Consider the following 19,492-nt stretch of genomic DNA (forward strand, 5'->3'; position numbering starts at 1 on the left):
AAATTATTCTGTGGTACAACTTGAAGCAGAGAACAGTTGCATTGGTTAAAAAAAAAGGGACTAAAGTCCAACAAATTCCTGGGACCTGATGGCCTATCCCTTAAGATTCTAAAAGAGATAGCTGCAGAGATTGCCGATGTGTTGTCTGTGAATGTCTAAAATTCCTTAGATAATGGAACGATCCCATTAGATTGGAAGTTGGCAAAGGTTACACCATTTTCAAGAAAGGAGGAAAAAAGAAAACAAACTACCTATCAGTCAGCCGAATTTCAGTTGCTGGGAAAATGCTGGAATCTCTTGTTAAGGAAGTCTCAACAACGCACTTAGAAAATTATAGTTTGATTGGAACAAGTCAATATGGTTTTATTAAAGAGAAATCCTGGCTGACCCCCAAATTTATTAGTGTTTTTTGAGTATATAACTAGCATGGTAGATAAAGGGGAACCAGTAGATGTAGTGTACCTGGACTTCCAAATGTCATTTGATATGGTGCCACATGAAAGGTTAACATGCAAGATAAGGACTCATGGAGTTGGTGGTTAATGCATAGCTAGCAGAGTGTGGGCATAGCCAGGGCTTTTCAAGTTGGCAGGTAGTGAATAGTGGCATGGCACAGGGATCAGTGCTGCGACCTCAGCTACTGACAATATCTATCACAGAGGAAGTGTGGTTAGGTTTTGGCATAATTGCTTCCTTGCAAAAGTAACATCAGAAGCAAAGTATTCTATGAGTTGTATGCCTGTCAGTTGGATACTGAGGAATGTTTGTCTCTTCAGTTAGATTTCAAGGATGAAATTTACCAGAAACATGATCTACTTGATACCCAAAAGGCATGGTCAGACTTTGATAGATTTCAAAAGACTGATGGTCACACCATGGAGGAATATATCATGGACTTTAACAGACTGTTTAAAAGATTGCAAAAATTCAATTTGGAGATTTATTGTTCTGTGCTTGCATCTAAATTGCTGGATTGTTCTGAAGTGTCACATATAAACAGGTTCCCGGTCATAACCAGGATTAGATTCACAGCAAGGGCAGACATCTGCTGGGCCTTGTAAATGTTCCGAGGGAAGCAATCATTTCCAGCAGCTCTTATGACACAAATCGGACATTTTGCGATGTCACAATGATTGGAGGATTCAATGGGTAGGATCTTCCATTCCCGTCCGGACCAGGATTGTCCAGTCCCATTGAAAGCCAATGAATCTTTGGCATGGCCACGGAATTTCCGGCCACAATGGGGATGGAAAATCCCAGCATTTCAAGATTGACCAGATACGGGACATATGTATTCGTGCAAAGGAAAAGCTACAGACAGGAGGGATGAGGAAAAAAAGCACTTTTAGCACATCTGGACACCGCAGCAGATGACAGGGTTGGAGTAGCAATAGTAGGTGAATGAACCCCAGGAATGCTCAGGGAACAGTAAACAGTTTTGACTCAAAATATCATCATGTGATTGTTGTGGGATAACACCACTCGGAGTCAGACTTAAAGATTCAACATGCAGTTTATTGGACAAAGCTTTGGGAGAAACGCTGGGCACTCCGCAATGCACGCAGTCACCTTCTCAATTTGGAGCGGCGGCTAGCTGTTTTTTATACACTTTAATCATACAGACATCAGCAGTTATTACGTCAGGAGCTTTGGGTGGTTACATGTATTAGCCAATTGGGCTCCCCTAGCAACAATTAGCTTCCAATCACATTCCTTCAAAAACAACCGTTAACAAAAGGGGAACTTATTGTTTCGGTTCCGTTTTATCTTAAGCTTAAGCTGACCATCCGGACCTCAAATTCTGGTTTTTTGTCTGTTCTGAAGTTTTTTATACACTAACAGGATGTTCTTTGTTAACCACAGCATAAGTGCTGGGCGCTGCTAGTTCTGCACATATTAACTCTTAAAGGTCACAGTTCCAATTTTTACTTCGACAGTGATGAAGCACCGAAAAGCAGGATTCTCAAAATGATACATGATACACAGAATTACGAGGCTGATAATAATCATAGAATCATAGAATCCCAACAGTGCAGAAAGAGGGCATTCGGCCCATTGTGCCTACACCAGAACAATCCCATGTATCCCCATAACCCCACATATTTACTCTGCTAATGTCCCTGAGACTAAGGAAAAATTTTGCAAGGCCCATGATCATCATCATTGTCATCATTGCTCTGAAGGAATTGTTATTAATCGTAAGTCTGGTGATGAGTATTAGTTGTGAATTTTCTTAACTGTGCGGTGTTAGATAGCCATTGCACGTCATCAGTGTGTCGAATAGATTAGCCAATATGTTATCTAGATTCACTCAGTGACGGGGTTCCGAGAGTATGAAAGTTCTACATTTTTTACGTTTGGATATGACAACACATTGAGATCATGAAAAAGAATTCCAGGGAAAATAGCTGGAGTAAGCCACCATGTGAGTACTGCAATAGTCTTTCATGAGATACCTCTGCTGTTAAGTAAGCTCTCCATAAAAAAGATACAAATGGAACTGGATATGGAGCATGATAGCTTCATTTTACACTTTATAGACTTGGCAGCTAGATTTAGTATTTCCACAGTAATACATGGTAAGGACAAAAGAGTAATTGTAGATAAAGTTATGGAGAAATGAATAGGGACTGGACCTGGAGTGCCAGCTACATTTCTGACTGATAATGGAGGAGACTAATGAAGAGTTTAGAGACATGACTGAAAACATGAACATTGTGGTCATGAATACTGCAGCTGAAAGTCTTTTCAGTAATGCACTTGGTGGAAGGAATCATACAGTGATAGATGAAATGCTGCATAAAGGCTCAGCAGATCAATCAAACTGTAAGTTGACAACTGTGCTGGCATGGGTAGTTCATGCAAAGAATTAACTGCAGGTGGTTAGAGGATATGGACCCGATCAATTGGTCTATCGGAAAAATCCCAAATTAACTTTTGTGCTTAGAGGCTATGGGCGGGAGTTTGCAGCCTCACTCGTCCTGAAACCATAAAATCCCACCCAAGGTCAACGGACCTTCCCATTGTCTGCCCCTCGCCAGCTCCGATTCCCATGGTGGGCGGGATAGGGTGGTAAAATTCCAGCCTATGATTAGTTCCACTTTGCACATTTTGTGCAAAGGAGAAGGACTTTCATCAAAGTTGAGGTATTGAATGATACTCAGAGAGCTCTAAAGCATCGTATTATATCACTTGAGATCGAGTTTGATTCTGGGGTTATGGGGTACAACAAGGCAGAAGGCTCAATGAATGGGAAAGTCCTGATAAGGTATTGGGACATGATGCTAAAACGGCATTGCAACATGGAAATCAGACTCTTAACCTCATCGTTAATCAGGATTGATTACAAACTCTCAGATTCTGAGCAGCTGATAGATGGCGACGAGCCGCCCTGTACCTCACGTCCTCATGTTTTCTCATGACAGTCCTGAGTAACAGAATACAATAGATCAGGGACTGAATAGTGGCTGGCAGAGTGATGATGATACATAGGTCAGGGCTCTCACACCCATCAGACAATTGCCCAAGGTGGGGACATGGGTGATTATGGAGGGATTAAACTATTGTAGGGCATACAGGAAAAGCTGCTGGCAAGTTTTAAACAGTGGTTAAATGTTCAAAATGATGGCCAAGAAATGAGATTGATGAACTGGCAGAACAGGTAAAAGAATGGATTACAAGAAAGTGCAGTGTGAGTTCTAACAGTGTGTCTGCGAGTGACTCTTGGATCAAAAAACACTCCCGTACTTGAGAACGAGTCCCTGACCACACGAGAGAGAGAGATCTTACAGTAATAGTGCCAGAAGTGATCAAAGTGATGCAATTGTATCGGGCATTAGTGAAGCCACACCTGGAGTATTGTTTGCAGTTTTAATGTACTTATTTATCTGAGGAAGGATGTTGAAGGTTTACCGGGCTGATTCCTGGGGTGGCAGATCTGTCATATGAGAAGAGGCTAAGTCGGCTAGGATTACCTTCACTGGAGTTTAGAAGAGTGAGAGGGGATCTCATCAGAACTGATAAAATTCTAACAGGATTAGACAGGGTAGATTCAGATAGAATGTTCCCAATGGTGGGGAAGCTCAGAACTAGGGGGTCATTTAAAAATATTCATTCATGGGACATGGACATCGCTGGCTGGCCAGCATTTGTTGCCCATCCCCAGTTTCCCTTATTCAGAGGGCAGTACAGAGTCAACCACATTGCTGTGGCTCAAGAGTCACATACAGGCCAGATGAGGTGAGGACGGCAGATTTCCTTCCCTAAAGGACATTAGTGAACCAGATGGGTTTTTCCGACAATGGTTTCATGTCATTAGTAGATTCTTAATTCCAGATTTTTGTTGAATTCCGATTCCACCATCTACCGTGGCAGGATTTGAACACGGGTCCCCGGAACATATGCTGAGTTTCTGGATTACTAGTCTAGCGATAACACCACTAGGCCATCGCCTGAGGATAAGAGGTAAGCCTTTTGGAACTGAAGAGAGGAGAAATTTCTTCACCCTGAGGGTGGTGAATGTGCGGAATTCACTACCACAGGAAGTAGTTGAGGCCAAAACGTTGTGTGATTTCAAGGAGAAATTAGATATAGCCCTTGGGGCTAAAGGGATGAAGGGATATCGGGGGAAGAGGGGTATCAGGATATTGAATTCGATGATCAGCCATGATCAAAACGAATGGCGAAGAAGGCTTGAAGGGCTCCTGCTTCTAGTTTCTATGTTTCTATGTAAGTGCAAGTAGAGGCCATTTTGAATAGATTACACAATGAAAGGAAGGATACAGGCATTGTTGAGATAGGACCAGAAGGAGAAACGTTATGACTGTGTAGATTTGATAGATAATAACAAACTGGTGGGTAAACTAATAAAAGGCGAAACAAAAGAAATTTGATAGTTGGAAGGAATTTACAGTTTACTTTGAAGTACCAGATGGATGACAGCTAGCCTTATTGCATGGATGGAGTTGTATGGAAAGGCCTTCGCTGATGGGGCCAATGAGACTAAAGCGGGTCTAGTTGCTCCAGTTTTGAAGATAGACATGGTGATACAGATGTTAGCATGGTCTCTCCCACAGTGATACAGATGTTAGCATGGTCTCTCCTACAGTGGGAAAAATAATGCTGAAAATCTTTGCAGCCCTTTAAACCATATATTTGTGGGAATCTAGTTCAATTGATTTAAAAGCCATGTTTATTTGGGGTGAGAAATTTCTAAGAGGAGTGTATCCAAAAACACCTACAGAGGCAATGATGCAGATGGAAACTAAGAAAATTAAATGAATCTGTTTAGAGCCTGAGTGATGCCTTGAGCTTGAGGTGTTTTTCAGTGAAACCAGTTTTGTGGACAGTAGGCTGAGATTCAACTAAGATCCTGAAATGGTTTATTGGTGTCAAATAAGGAATTTCTCAGGTATCTTCATGATGCATGTTGATGATTTCTAATGGAGTGATACCAAGGCATTTGCAAAATATATTAGAAAGAAGATTAAGGTGGAAGTTAAGATTGGAAAACAAGTGCAAAGGGCTTTTAAATATATTGTTTGTAAATATATTGACACTGAGCAGAACAGGTCTTGAATAACTTTGAATCAGCGAACCTGTTTAGTGGAAGTTACTCCAATCCCGGTTTATCATGCAGAGTAATCACAGAAAGATTATTTTTATCTGATGAAGAAACTGAGTGGTTGTGGAACTTGATTACATTGGTCACTCACTCAGACAAGACCAGATACCAGTTTTCATATATTGGAAAGGCCACCAAAGCCTCTACTTTCTCAGAAGACTAAGGAAATTTGGCATGTCAACTACGACTCTCACCAACTTTTACAGATGCACCATAGAAAGCATTCTTTCTGGTTGTATCACAGCTTGGTATGGCTCCTGCTCTGCCCAAAACCGCAAGAAACTACAAAAGGTTGTGAATATAGCCCAATCTATCATGCAAACCAGCCTCCCATCCATTGACTCTGTCTACACTTCCCGTTGCCTTGGCAAAGCAGCCAGCATAATTAAGGATCCCGGATTATTCTCCACCATCTTCTTCCGTCAGAAAAAGATACAAAAGTCTGCGGTCGTGTACCAAATGACTCAAGAACAGCTTCTTCCCTGCTGCCATCAGATTTTTTGAATGGACCTACCTCACATTAAATTGATCTTTCTCTGCACCCTAACTATGACTGTAACACTACATTCTGCACCCTCTCCTTTCCTTCTCTATGGATGGAATGCTTTATCTGTATAGCGCACAAGAAATAATACTTTTCACTGTATACTAATGCCTGTGACAATAATAAATCAAATCAAATGGAACTAATACTACAATAACGTACCCTAATGTCAAGGATGTTTTAACAGCAAATAAAACAGTAAAAAAAAATTAAGCATGGCGAAATTCTAACATTGTTGAGAAGATAATGAAATTAGTTAACAATGCATAATACGGATGCTGAAATTAGTTATTTTTGATGATGCTTCTCATGCTAATCTTTCTGAGGGACATTCAAGTAGAGTGGCCTCCAAAACATTTTTTTGGTTAACTGGGAAGCTAAGAAAATAAAAAAGTGTTACTAAAATACCTTAGGCGCAGAAACACTGGCTCTTGTGGCAGTCGTGGATACATGATTCTATTTGTCAAATGCATCCGGAGAAATTCGATGCAAGCTGTGTACGGAAAGCAGTCTGCCCATTGAATGCTACATAGACTATTGTAGGATCCTATTGTAGGATAATGTTCACTTGACAAAAAGTGTGTGTGAAAATGGATTAAGAATTGAACATACAATAGCATGAAACAAATGTCAGAGAGGCAGGAAATCTCCAAGATTAAATGGATTGCTGCAAGCCATCTATTATCTGATTGTTTCATGAAAAGAAGATATTGGAGTGTTGGAAGAAGTCCTAGAAGTCTTGTAATTTAATACTTGATATGTAGCATATAGAAATTCATTTTTCTTTCTGAATTGGTTTTGAAATTCGATCATGAGCTTTAATTGTTAAATTTAATTTAAAGGAAAGAAGGGAATCTGTTAATTGCATAAATTAAAGTTAAGGATAAACAGATAGAGACTATTCATTATTTGAGTATATGTAACGGCACCCATTTAAACAGTAAGGTTATGAGTAGGGTGTGGAGCGACACACTGACAGGCCGGAATTCTCTTGAGTTTCATGATGGTGTGGGGTGATACCAATGGGAAATCCCATTGACAGAGCGGCACGGTGGTGCAGAGGTTAGCATTGCTGCCTCACAGTGCCAGGGACCCAGGTTCGATTCCTGGCTTGGGTCACTATGAAATTTGCTTGACTGTGGAATTTGCACGTTCTCCCCGTGTCTGTGTGGGTTTCTTCCGGGTGCTCCGGTTTCCTCCCACAGTCCAAAGATGTGCAGGTTAGCTGGTTTGGCCAGACTAAATTTCCCCTTAGTGCTCCAAGATGGATTAACCATGGGAAATGTTTGGGAATAGGGTGGGCGACAGGGCCTGGGTAAAATAATCTGTCAGAGTTGGTGCCGACTTGATCGGCCGAATGGCCTCTTCTGCACTGTAGTGCTTCTATGACAGTGGCAGGACCAGAGAATCCCACCGCACGCCATCTTCCACCACTGGGAAACATGTTGTTGGAGGCAGGAGACTCTCGCCTGTAATGTTTCACTTTATGAATAAATCTAAACTTGGTAAAGATTTGCTTCTGGTCTCCTCACATCACCAATAGCTTATATTTGTACAACTTGTCCATCATGAAATGTTCCAAGGTACTTCACAGGAGCACGATGATAGGAAGTCTGACATTGAGCCAAATAAGATATGAAGTCAGGTGACCAAAAGCTTGGTCAAAGAAATAGGTTTTAATGAGTGTCTTAAAGGAGGAAAGTTCTAGTGAGGGTTTTCCAGAGCTCAGGACCCAAGGAACTGAAGGCATGTCCACCAATGGCAGATGATGCGCTATCAATAAGGCGAAAGACTACCTGTGTGCCAATACAAGTGTAGGCTTTTATTCACAACAGAATCAGGAGCAGATCCCAACAAATAACCAACCTGGACTGAACAAGGGGGTGGAGACAGCCACCTTTATACTCGGTGCCGAGGGGAGGAACCAGGTAGGGGATGTGTCCAGGTATGACAAACACACAACGGTGGTCCATTTGGGACAAAGGCACAACTGAGGTCCACCACAGCAGACCAATTCAAATTGGAATTTCTTTATTATTCATTTATGAGCTATAGGCGTTGTTGGCTGGCCAGTATTTATTGCCCATCCCTAGTTGCCCTCGCAGGGCAGTTGAGAATCAACTATATTGCTGTGGCTCTGGAGTCACATGTAGACCAGACCAGGTAAGGACAGCAGATTTCCTTCCCTAAAAGACATTAGTGAACCAGATGGATTTTTACAATGATCAACAATGGTTTCATGGTTATCAGTAGATTCTTAATTCCAGATATTTTTTATTGAATTCAAATTCCACCATCTGCCCTGGCACAATTCGAACCCCAGTCCCCAGAATGTTAGCTGAGTTTCTGGATTAATTGTCCAGCGATAATACCACTGGGCCATCACCTCCCCCTAAAATGCACAAGAAGTCTGAATTAGAGGGGCGCAGATTCCTTAGAGGGTTCTGGGGCTGGAGGGGGGGGGGGGGGGGGCGGGGGGGAGAGGGAGGGGAGGGGGGATTACAGAGATTGGGAGGGGTGAAGCACTGATGGGATTTAATAACAAAGATGAGAATTTTAAAATTAAAATGTTGCTTGACTGTGAGCCAAAGCCAGTCAGCGAGCTTGAGCGATAGAAGAACAAGACTGAAGCAGAAAGGTTTGGTTGACCTCAAGTTTATGAAGGGTACAATGCGGAATACCAGACAGGCATGCATTGGAATAGTGGAGCCTCGAGGGAACAAAGGTAACAAAGACATAAACGAAGGCTGAGACAGGGGTGAAGTCGGGCATTGCTACAGAAGTGATAACAGGCCTTCTTAGTGGTGGCACGAATATGATGTCAGAAGCTCACCTCGGGAATAAATGTGACATCAAGTTTAAGTTTATTTATTAGTGTCACAAGTAGGCTTACATTAACACTGCAATGAAGTTACTGTGAAAATCCCCCAGTCGCCACATTCCAGCGCCTGTTCAGGTACACTGAGGGAGAATTTAGCATGGCCAATGCGCTTGACCAGCAAGCCTTTCGGATTGTGGGAGGAAACCGGAGCACCCGGAGGAAAGCCACGCAAACATGGGGAGAACGTGCAGACTCCACACAGACAGTGACCCAAGCCGGGAATCGAACCTGGGTCTCTGGCGCTGTGAGGTAGCAGTGCTAATCACTGTGCCTCCGTGCTGCCATCAAGGTTGTAAACAGACTGGCTTAATCTCAAGCTGTTGCCATGAAGAGGTAAGGAGTCATTAGCTAGGGAATGGATTTTGGAACAGGAACTGAAAACAATGGCTTCAGTCTTCCCTTTACTAAATTACTGGAAATTACTGCTCATCCTACACTGGATCTTGAATAATCAGTCTAATAATTCAGCAAATGTGGAGGAGTTGAGATTGGCGGCATTGAAATAAAGCTGTAATGTCGTCAGCGTACTTGTGAAAACTAACGCTCAGCATTTGGATGATGTCACCGAGGGCTGAAGGATAGATCCGCAGGGAATGGTATGGGAACAGAGAAATAAGCCAATGCAAGTGATCCTCTGGCTATGGTGAGACTGATAGGAATGGAACCAGATGAAGTCCCATTCAGCTGGGCAAGTGTGGAGAGGCTTCGAAGGAGGATAATGTACTCAATTAGTGGGTAGGCCAGTGAGAAGGATAAGGAGGGGAAACTTGCCTTTGTCACAACATATCTTGCAAAGAGCATGCAATAAATCCTTCCTAGACAAAAGCTAGTTGACTCTTTGAATCTTTCCCATATTGGCTGTGGTGTAACCTTCCAACTAAGGGGAGGTGATGGCCTAGTGGCGTTATCGCTAGACTATCCAGAAACTCAGCTAATATTCTGGGGACATGTGTTCAAATCCCGCCACAGCAGATGGTGGAATTTGAATTCAATAAAAAAAATCTGGAATTAAGAATCTACTGAGGACTATGAAACCGTTGTCGGAAAAACCCATCTGGTTCACAAATGTCCTTTCGGGAAGGAAATCTGCTGTCCTTACCTGGTCTGGCCTACATGTGACTCCAGAGCCACAGCAATGTGGTTGACTCTCAACTGCCCTCAGGCAACTAATGGGCAATAAATGCTGTGGAGATGCTGGCATTGGACTGGGGTAAGCACAGTAAGAAGTCTCACAACACCAGGTTAAAGTCCAACAGATTTATTTGGTAGCACAAGCTTTCGGAGTAATGCTCCTTCTTCAGGTGAGTGGGAGCTGTGTTCACAAACAGGGCATATACAGACACAAACTCAATTTGCAAGATAATGGTTGGAATGCAAGTCTTAACAGGTAATCAAGTCTTAAAGGTACAGACAATGTGAGTGGAGAGAGGGTTAAGCACAGGTTAAAGAGTTGTGTATTGTCTCCAGCCAGGACAGTTAGTGAGATTTTGCAAACCCAGGCAAGTCGTGGGGGTTACAGATAGTGTGACATGAACCCAAGGTCCCGGTTGAGGCCGTCCTCATGTGTGCGGAACTTGGCTATCATGCTGGCCAGCCAGTGACGCCCATGTCCCATGAATTAATTTTTTAAAAACCCATCCCACATAGCCAATCAACCTCTCAGGAAAGGCACAAAAGCTGAGGAAGAATCTCAAGCCAATTTTGGAAGAAACTGGGAATTTCTGTCTGACACTTGAAGTAAACAAAGATGAGCACCAAGACCCTCTGAATTTCAGTGAATCTGCATATACTGTAAGTGTTCATAATTCACTCGAGACATTTACAATTATCTGCAAAAATTAATATATTCTTGCGTCTGACCTAGTTTCACTACGCTGACACTTATGCTCCCTTGATCTGCCCTAACCTATTTTTTTATCCACTGGCACAAAGTTTAATTCATTCATCATTTAAAATACCTCTAATGAATTCATCTGCACCAGAAAGAACCAACTCTCTTGATCTGTAGTGAGGGCTGAATGCCCTTAAAAGTTTATTTATTTATTAGTGATAAATAGGCTTACATTAACACTGCAATGAAGTTACTGTGAAAATCCCCTAGTTGCCACACTTCTGGCGCCTGTTCGGGTACACTGAGGGAGAATTTAGCATGGCCAGTTCACCTAACTAGCGCGTTTTTTGGACTGAGGGAGGAAACCGGAGCACCCAGAGGAAACCCACGCAGAAACGAGGAGAATGTGCAGACTTCACACAGACGGTGACCCAAGCCAGGAATTGAACCCAGGCCCCTGGCATTGTGAGGTAGCAGTGCTAACCACTGTACCACGGTGCCACTATTGAAAACACTGAAGGATGTGGATGAACAGAACTGCTTCCTGGTTCCAGATCTAGGCACAGCAATGTGTTGAACATGACTTGAGCATAGTTTAGAGTATGATGGCAGAGGGTAGCACATCATTGTCCTCATTCTCTCATCGTAACCTTTATTGGTCCAACGGCAAAACAAGTCTCAGGCAGGGATTTCCAGTCTTGGGGCGCAGAAGATCCCTGTGTGGGGTTCCTTGTGGGCTTTCAATTTCAAAGATTTGATTTCGGGACTAGGCATTGGGGAGGTGTGGTTTTCCTCTTATTGCTGACCAACCTGCCCTATGACCATGACCTGCTCCCCAGCAACACCTCTACCAAACCTTCTGCCCCCTGGAGTCTAAAACTAGAGGGCATAGGTTTAAGCTGAGAGGGGAGAGATACGAAAGGGTCCAGAGGGGCAATTTTTTCACACAGAGGGTGGTGAGTGTCTGGAATGAGCTGCCAGAGGCGGTTGTAAAGGAGGGTACAATTTTGTCTTTTAAAAAGCATTTAGACAGTTACATGGGTAAGATGGCTATTGAGGGATATAGGCCAAACACGGTCAATTGGGACTAACTCAGTGGTTAAAAAAAAAGGGCGGCATGGACAAGTTGAGCCGAAGGGCCTGTTTCCATGCTGTAAACCTCTATGACTCTATGACCCTAAGGTGTGATGTAGAATCCCATGACTCTATATACAGAATACCGCAGTGGTCCTACAGATCAGACATGTCTACATCACCTCCCAATTATCATTTTTGTTATTTAGTTTTACCTTAAAATAAAGAATTCATATTCTTGTTTCATCTATCCAATTTGTATGATTGGTGCATTTGTGACTAACAGTAAAATGTGACAATTCGCTCAAATGGTGTCCAAAGATGTGCGGGTCAGGTTGTTTGGCCATACTAAATTGCCACTCATTGTCAGAGGGATTAGCAGGTTAAATGTATGGGGCTATGGGGATAGGTGGGATGGGCTCGATGGGCTGAATGGCTTCCTTCTGCACTGTAGGAATTCTATGATTCTAAATTCAGCTCTTCCAAGCCTTTGGAGTTGTGGTTTACATCATGTAGTGCCTTAAACTGACCAAAACATCTCAAGGAACTTCACAGCAGCATAATCAAACATAAACTGATAACGAGGCACAGAAGGCGACATCAGGATGGGTGACAAAAACCTCAAAGGAGGCAGGAGAGTTTGAGATGTGGCGTCATTAAGGAACGGGATTTCAGAGTGTAGAGACAAGACAGCTGAAAGGATGGTCGCCAATGTTGGAGCAATCAAAACCTGGGATGTGCTAGAGGACAGAATTGAAGAAGCATAGAGATCTCACAGCAGTAACTGGGCTGCACGGGGATACAGAGATAGGGTGAGATAAGGTCAAAGAGACACTTGAAAACAAGGAGGGGAAGTTTAAAATCAAGGCATTCGTAGAATTCCTACAGTGTAGAAAGCGGCTATTTGGCCCATCAATTCTACACCAACAACAATCCCACCCAGACCCTATCCCTGTAACCTCACATATTTCACCCTGCTAATCTCCCTGACACGAAGGGGCAAGTTTGCATGCCAACCTACCTAACCAGCCCATCTTTGGATGTGGGAGGAAAGCGGAGCACCTGGAGAAAACCCACACAGACACGGGGAGAACGTACAAACTCTATACAAACAGTGACCCAAGCCGGGAAAAGAACCTAGATTCCTGGCGCTGTGAGGCAGCAGTGCTAACCACTGAGCCACCATGCCATTGCAGGTCAGCGAACACAAACAAATGGGGAAGTCATGGGATAATAATTCCCTTTCAAAGAGGTGTACATCTATTAAATCGAGCTCACTTTCATTACGCTCATCAAATAACCCACTTTTCTTTCCTTACCTTTATCCCTCAATGTATGAACAATCTTGGCCCCAATCTTCTTTTCTCCAGAGCAAAATGCTCAAGCTCGGCTGAATGAATGGGCAGTGTCGTACATTTATCTACATTAAAATTGATCTGACATGCAGTTAATTGCTGCCGTATATTTTTATCCCTTGTATTTATCATCTGCCCATTTAACTTGGTGCCATCATCAAATTTTATATCATTATTTTGTGCCAGACACAGTCTCCTCCAAATGAATAATCATTGCTCTGAATAGCATAGAACTTATGCTGGACTCCAGAAGAGCTTCATTAGTCACTGCACTTTGACAGAGCATTCTGTGTGTACCATCACCTGCTGCTTTCTCTCCTTAAGCTACGCATGAATTTGAAGATAATTCCACGAATATTCACATCCTTTTACAGTTTCACCTGTGGAAAATTGGCTGGAGAAATTTCGTCCAGTGCATTTAGTTATCAGACTAAAGCATTCTAAATCCACGTTGACGACACCTTATGGCCTCTTTGGAGAAGCATTGACGGAGTTCCATATTATGCTATCCAACACTTTCTGCATCGCCATTGTTAGGCCTGTCATTCCTGGGATCGACTCTCACTCTGTTTATGATTGAGTTCCGATAGGAACCAGCAACCCTGTGCATCCCATGCAGGTAAAACAATGGCCACGCCAACTGCTGTGGAGCCAGTTCATGAATATCATTTTCATATGAAACCTGCATGCCTTGATTCTGCAGAATGTCCCCTGAATATTTCTAGTCATACATAAATGTAAAAATACTGCGGATGCTGGAATCTGAAACAAAAACAGAAAACGTTGGAAAATGTCAGCAGGTCTGACAGCATCTGTGGAGAAATGTTAATGTTCCTATGGGTTCTGCCATTTACAGTATAATTCATATCTAAATTTGATCCTCCAAAATGCATCACCACGCATTTGTCTGGATTAAACTCCATCTGCCATTTCTGTGCCCAAGTAATGCATCATACTTGTAAACTGTTAGCACAAGCATCCTGTGCCTACATCGAATTGCTTATAGTGTGAGCAGATTGTGGTATAACACAGCTTCAGATGCTGATTTGGACTCTGCAGATCCTATTGATGCTTTATCTTAAACATTCCCAGTAGATCCTGCATTCAGGAGCCTGAGGGAACTTCCACTCATACTAGTTTAAGGCACCAGCATGGGTGAAGTGCTGTAGACTTTCTTTTGGCTGCGGCAGAGTAAATGCAAGTACTGCGTTCAATTTTGTTCGCGGACTTCTGAAAAGGTATTGGAGTCAGATGCGAATATTGGTGGAGTTTTCACCCTCTTTTGAGGGTGCCGTCTTCACCACCAAGCCTTTGGCCTGGACACTGGGAGGAGGAAAAGGAGGAGGAGGCAAAATAGAAGGAAGTGAGAAGGCACCTGGGACTCCTTTGCCTCAGATCAGCTGCTAATGAGACCCTAGTTTCCCTAAAATCTCAGCCCCACATCATCACTACTCCAAAATTCCCCACCTTTCGATACCTCTGTTATGAACTGCAGCATTTTTGGCCAAAATATTGAAATTGAACAGACCTCAAAAGAAATTTCCACAACAGCTTTACTTCACTATGCTTCCAATAAAACATTCAAAAGTGAAATATGCACCCTTGTGCAATCCCTTTGTGCCAGTCTTGTGGCTCCCTTTGCCTGGCCTAGTACTGCGATGCAACTCAATCTCAATGGTTGCAGTGTTGCTGATGCAAGACTTCCATTGGTGGGAGACTGCAGATCTGCTTGCAAAAGAATCCCAAGCAGTTCTTAGGCTTGCTATGGACTCATAGATCATAGAAACCCTACAGTGCAGAAGGAGGCCATTCGGCCCATCGAGTCTGCACCAACCACAATCCCACCCAGGCCCTACCCCCACATATTTACCCGCTAATCCCTCTAACCTACGCATTTTAGGATTCTAAGGGGCAATTTTTAACCTGGCCAATCAACCTAACCCGCACATCTTTGGACTATGGGAGGAAACCGGAGCACCCGGAGGAAACCCACGCAAACACGAGGAGAACGTGCAAACTCCACACAGACAGTGACCCGAGCCGGGAATCGAACCCGGGACCCTGGAGCTGTGAAGCAGCAGTGCTAACCACTGCGCTACCGTGCCGCCCTGTACCATCTCAGGATGAGTGGCATCAATCTGGACAGGTTCACTGACAGGCAACAACAGATGCACTGGCAGAGTGGCAGTGGTGGTAGAACGAATGTGGTTGTCCTGAGAGAGGACAGCAGGTTGGTCCACAATGGAGCCATTGTCACTTCTCCAGGGCTATGTTCCAGCAATCCCAGTTAACTGTCGGAGCGCAGCTTGTGAGATTCTGTTTGGGGGCATCCAGTACTACACTGAAGTACCAGCCTAAATATTGATGCTTATTTCTCTGAGGTGGGACATGAACCCACAACCTTTTGAGTCAGAGGGAGTGAAGCTATCAACTGAGCTATAGCTGACACCATGGCAGACAGAAACAAATGTCTCTTATTAGCACTCATGCAACACATGGGCCAATCATTAGTGACTGCTTTGTGAATACACCTTTCAAATTGGCTAGCTATGTCATGTCATTAATTGAGAAACTATGTCAGTCAGCCCTTCCAGTCCATGTGTGGATAGCCTGTTAGCTCCTAGTGCAGGAATTAATTCTTGGTTTAACAGATAAAGGCAGAGGAACCATTGCCAATCATTGGCAGTGCCTTCACTAGGTTGTAAGTGGCTACACTTGCACTGAAAGATTGACTTGGCAAAACTCTACCCTGCTGACACAGAACAAGCTGAAGGAATTGTTCTGTTGGTGCGGACTCGATTGGCTGAATGGCCTCCTTCTGCACTGTGGGGATCCTATGGTTCTATGAATGTCCTTCTTCCATTGGCAGGGAAATAAATATTCCCAGATCTTTGCACCAGTTGATCTTTCATCATCTTGTCATCTTGACCATTAATCATTATGTTTCAGTTGAGTAAAGACAAATTTAATTTAAGGAGTATATAAGAAGGATGTTCTGGAAAAGAAAGGAAGAAAAAGGGAAAATAAATCTCTAATGAAAACACAGCACCATACAATGTGTTCCATTCTAAAAGGGGGAAACCCCATATAAGCTTATGACCTCTGTTGAATGAACATTTTTGTTCCAAATCTGGGACTTTAATTGTTAACGTCATGGTTTGGAAATAAGTATTCCAATTTGCTTAAGGCAGAAAGCTACAGAACATCTAATGGAACATTGATTAGTGTCGACCATCCAAGGTCTGTTTCATCTCTCAGCCGATCTGAGCTCCATTCCCAGCTTGGGTCACTTTCTGTGCGGAGTCTGCACGTTCTCCCCCGGGTCTGCATGGGTTTCCTCCCACAGTCGGAAAGACGTACAGGTTAGCTGCATCGGCTATGCTAAATTCTCCTTCAGTGTACCCGAACAGGCTCCGGAGTGTGGCGACGAGGAGATTTTCACAGGAGCTTCATTGCAATGTTAATGTAAGCCTTACTTGTGACAAATAAATAAATAATAAACAGGTATTGTTGTCAAACTTGCAAATAGGGTCTGAGGCTCACAATGCAAACATGATGTTGAAATAGGATGCATCAAAGGCACCCTGCAGAATAATGGCTACCCTGATCAGAACATTTCAATCTGTATATCATACAAACTGCCAAAGGCAATAATTTATGACCCTGAAAATTACCCAGTCTACCTCAGATTAATCTGGAAGGGCAAGGTATCTCAAAGCTTTGTGCAGTAGGTGAAGCTAACCATCTCACGCTGCTACTATGCAGCAGTGACATGAGTGGCATTCACTACTAACAGGATGCTGCTGTCAAGCCAAAAAAGGCATCCTGTTCATCACACAAGTGAGTAATGTGGTGTACAAGTTTCATTTTTTTCCATTTTTTTTTCTCAAGACGGCGCCGGAACGTGGTGACTTCTTGCAAGCTGTGCCCAGCATGCCTTCTAATTCTATCTTTTACTCTCGTTCTATGCTTCTAAAACTTCATTGTAACTCTTTTAAACTCTCTAACAAATGCTATGACTGTAACACTACATTCTGCACTCTCTCCTTTCCTTCTCTATGAACGGTATGCTTTGTCTGTATAACATGCAAGACAGTGTGGCGACGAGGGGATTTTCACAGCACCTTCATTGCAGTGTTAATGTAAGCCGACTTGTGACACTAATACATAAACTTGAACTGATTATTTGATACAGAGTGAGTACTGAAACAGACGCCCTCCCCACCACTCCACGATCAAGCACATTGCGGGTAGAGTTTAAATGGTCATACGAAATGTGCGATCATGGGTCGATTGCCATTTGCCCATAGCATGTTGATTTCACTGAAAAGGAAAATCAGGACACTGATGCATAAGGTGCAGCCTGAGCCAGTACCAACTGTTTTGCACCCCTGCAGAAGGTGAATTTTATCCCCAACTGAACTCATTCAAATCATTAATTACAACCTCACTGATTTCCTCTCAGATTTGCCTGAGGATTCCAAGAGGTGTCCCGTGTGACATTAAAGAATTCCACGCAGTTTCTCACAGCATATGTTCCACCGAACTCCACTGATATTTAGAGCAGGTGATTCCAATGAGGGGGAGAAAGGGAAGGTCAATCAAGCTGAGAGCTCCCTGGATGACAAAATATACTGAGATTAAAATGAAGCTGAAATCATCCCTGCAGGAGAACCAAACTGAATACAGAAAGCGCAGAAGCAAACTGAAAAAGTAAATGGAGGGGCAAAGAGACAGAAGAGTGGTTCGCAGGTACGACAAAATGGAACACCCAACGCCTTTCAGAAACATCTGAATTGCGCAAGGATAGTTAAAGGAAGCAGGGGGCTAATGCATCAATTGAGCATTTATTTTAGATTTTAATGGCATTGAAGGGTATGGGGAGAAAACTCTCACCAACTTTTACAGATGCACCATAGAAAGCATTTTTTCTGGTTGTATCACAGCTTGGTATGGCTCCTGCTTTGCCCAAGACCGCAAGAAACTACAAAAGGTCGTGAATGTAGCCCAATCCACCATGCAAACCAGCCTCCCATCCATTGCCACGGCAAAGCAGCCAGCATAATTAAGGACTCCATGCAGCCCGGACATTCTCTCTTCCACCTTCCGCCGGGAAAAGATACAAAAGTCTGAGGTCACGTACCAACCGACTCAAGAACAGCTTCTTCCCTGCTGTTGAGTGGACCTACCTTGCATTAAGTTGATCTTTCTCTACACCCTAGCTATGACTGTAACACCACATTCTGCACTCTCTCGTTTCCTTCTTTTTGAACGGTATGCTTTGCCTGTATAGCGCACAAGAAACAATACTTTTACTAACTGATGCGCGACAATCAAGCACGAGGTACAAGCCTTCAGCGATTGAAGGCTTTTATTGACAAACAATGGAACTATCTAACACGAGTACACCAATCCAGACTGGAGGGGTCCCGCCTGAGCAGAGGGTCTTATACCTCTCCCCAGGAGGCGGGGCCCGACCGGGATGTTCCATAACAGCATCCACCACAGGTATATTAATCCCACAGTGTAAACACCCTAACCCAACAACAACATTATAACAACCCCACAGTGTCAACACCCTAACCCATCAGTAACATTGGAATAACCCCACAGTGGTAACCAACGATGGTTCACCACATTCACCCCTCCTTTGAAAACAAAGGCCGGCGGGGTGCGAAAACAGATTACATATATACAAAAATCTACAAGTCCAGACGGTCTGGAGGACCGCACCGTCGCTGTGATCTCCTCAACACCGGTTGCGACACCGGAGCAGGTGCTTGCAGTGGCGTTCTCTCCAAAACAGCGTCCGGCTGTCCCCTCGAGGACTCACGGGCCGGTTGACCCTGGTGAAGCGGTGGTGCAGGGGATCCTGGTACCTTCTGTGGTGGCGCCGGTCTCCGAGTCTCAGGCAAGCTGTACATGGGAGTATAACTGTTATGCACTGGTCCCGGTGCTGACCGCGCCACGTCCGGGGAAGAAAGAAGTGAAAGGGGGTTCATGACAGGGAGTATAGGAGCGACAGGAGTTGCTACGTCCCCTGCGGGCGCCAGGTCTCGAATCGAGACCGTGTCCTCTCGCCCGTCAGGATATGCCACATAGGCATACTGTGGGTTGGCGTGGAGGAGTTGGACCGGTTCGACCAAGGGGTCGGACTTGCGGGCCCTCACATGTCGCCGCAGAA

The sequence above is a fragment of the Mustelus asterias genome, chromosome 14 (genome assembly GCF_964213995.1).
Source record: "Mustelus asterias chromosome 14, sMusAst1.hap1.1, whole genome shotgun sequence".
Classification (NCBI taxonomy): Eukaryota; Metazoa; Chordata; class Chondrichthyes; order Carcharhiniformes; family Triakidae; genus Mustelus; species Mustelus asterias.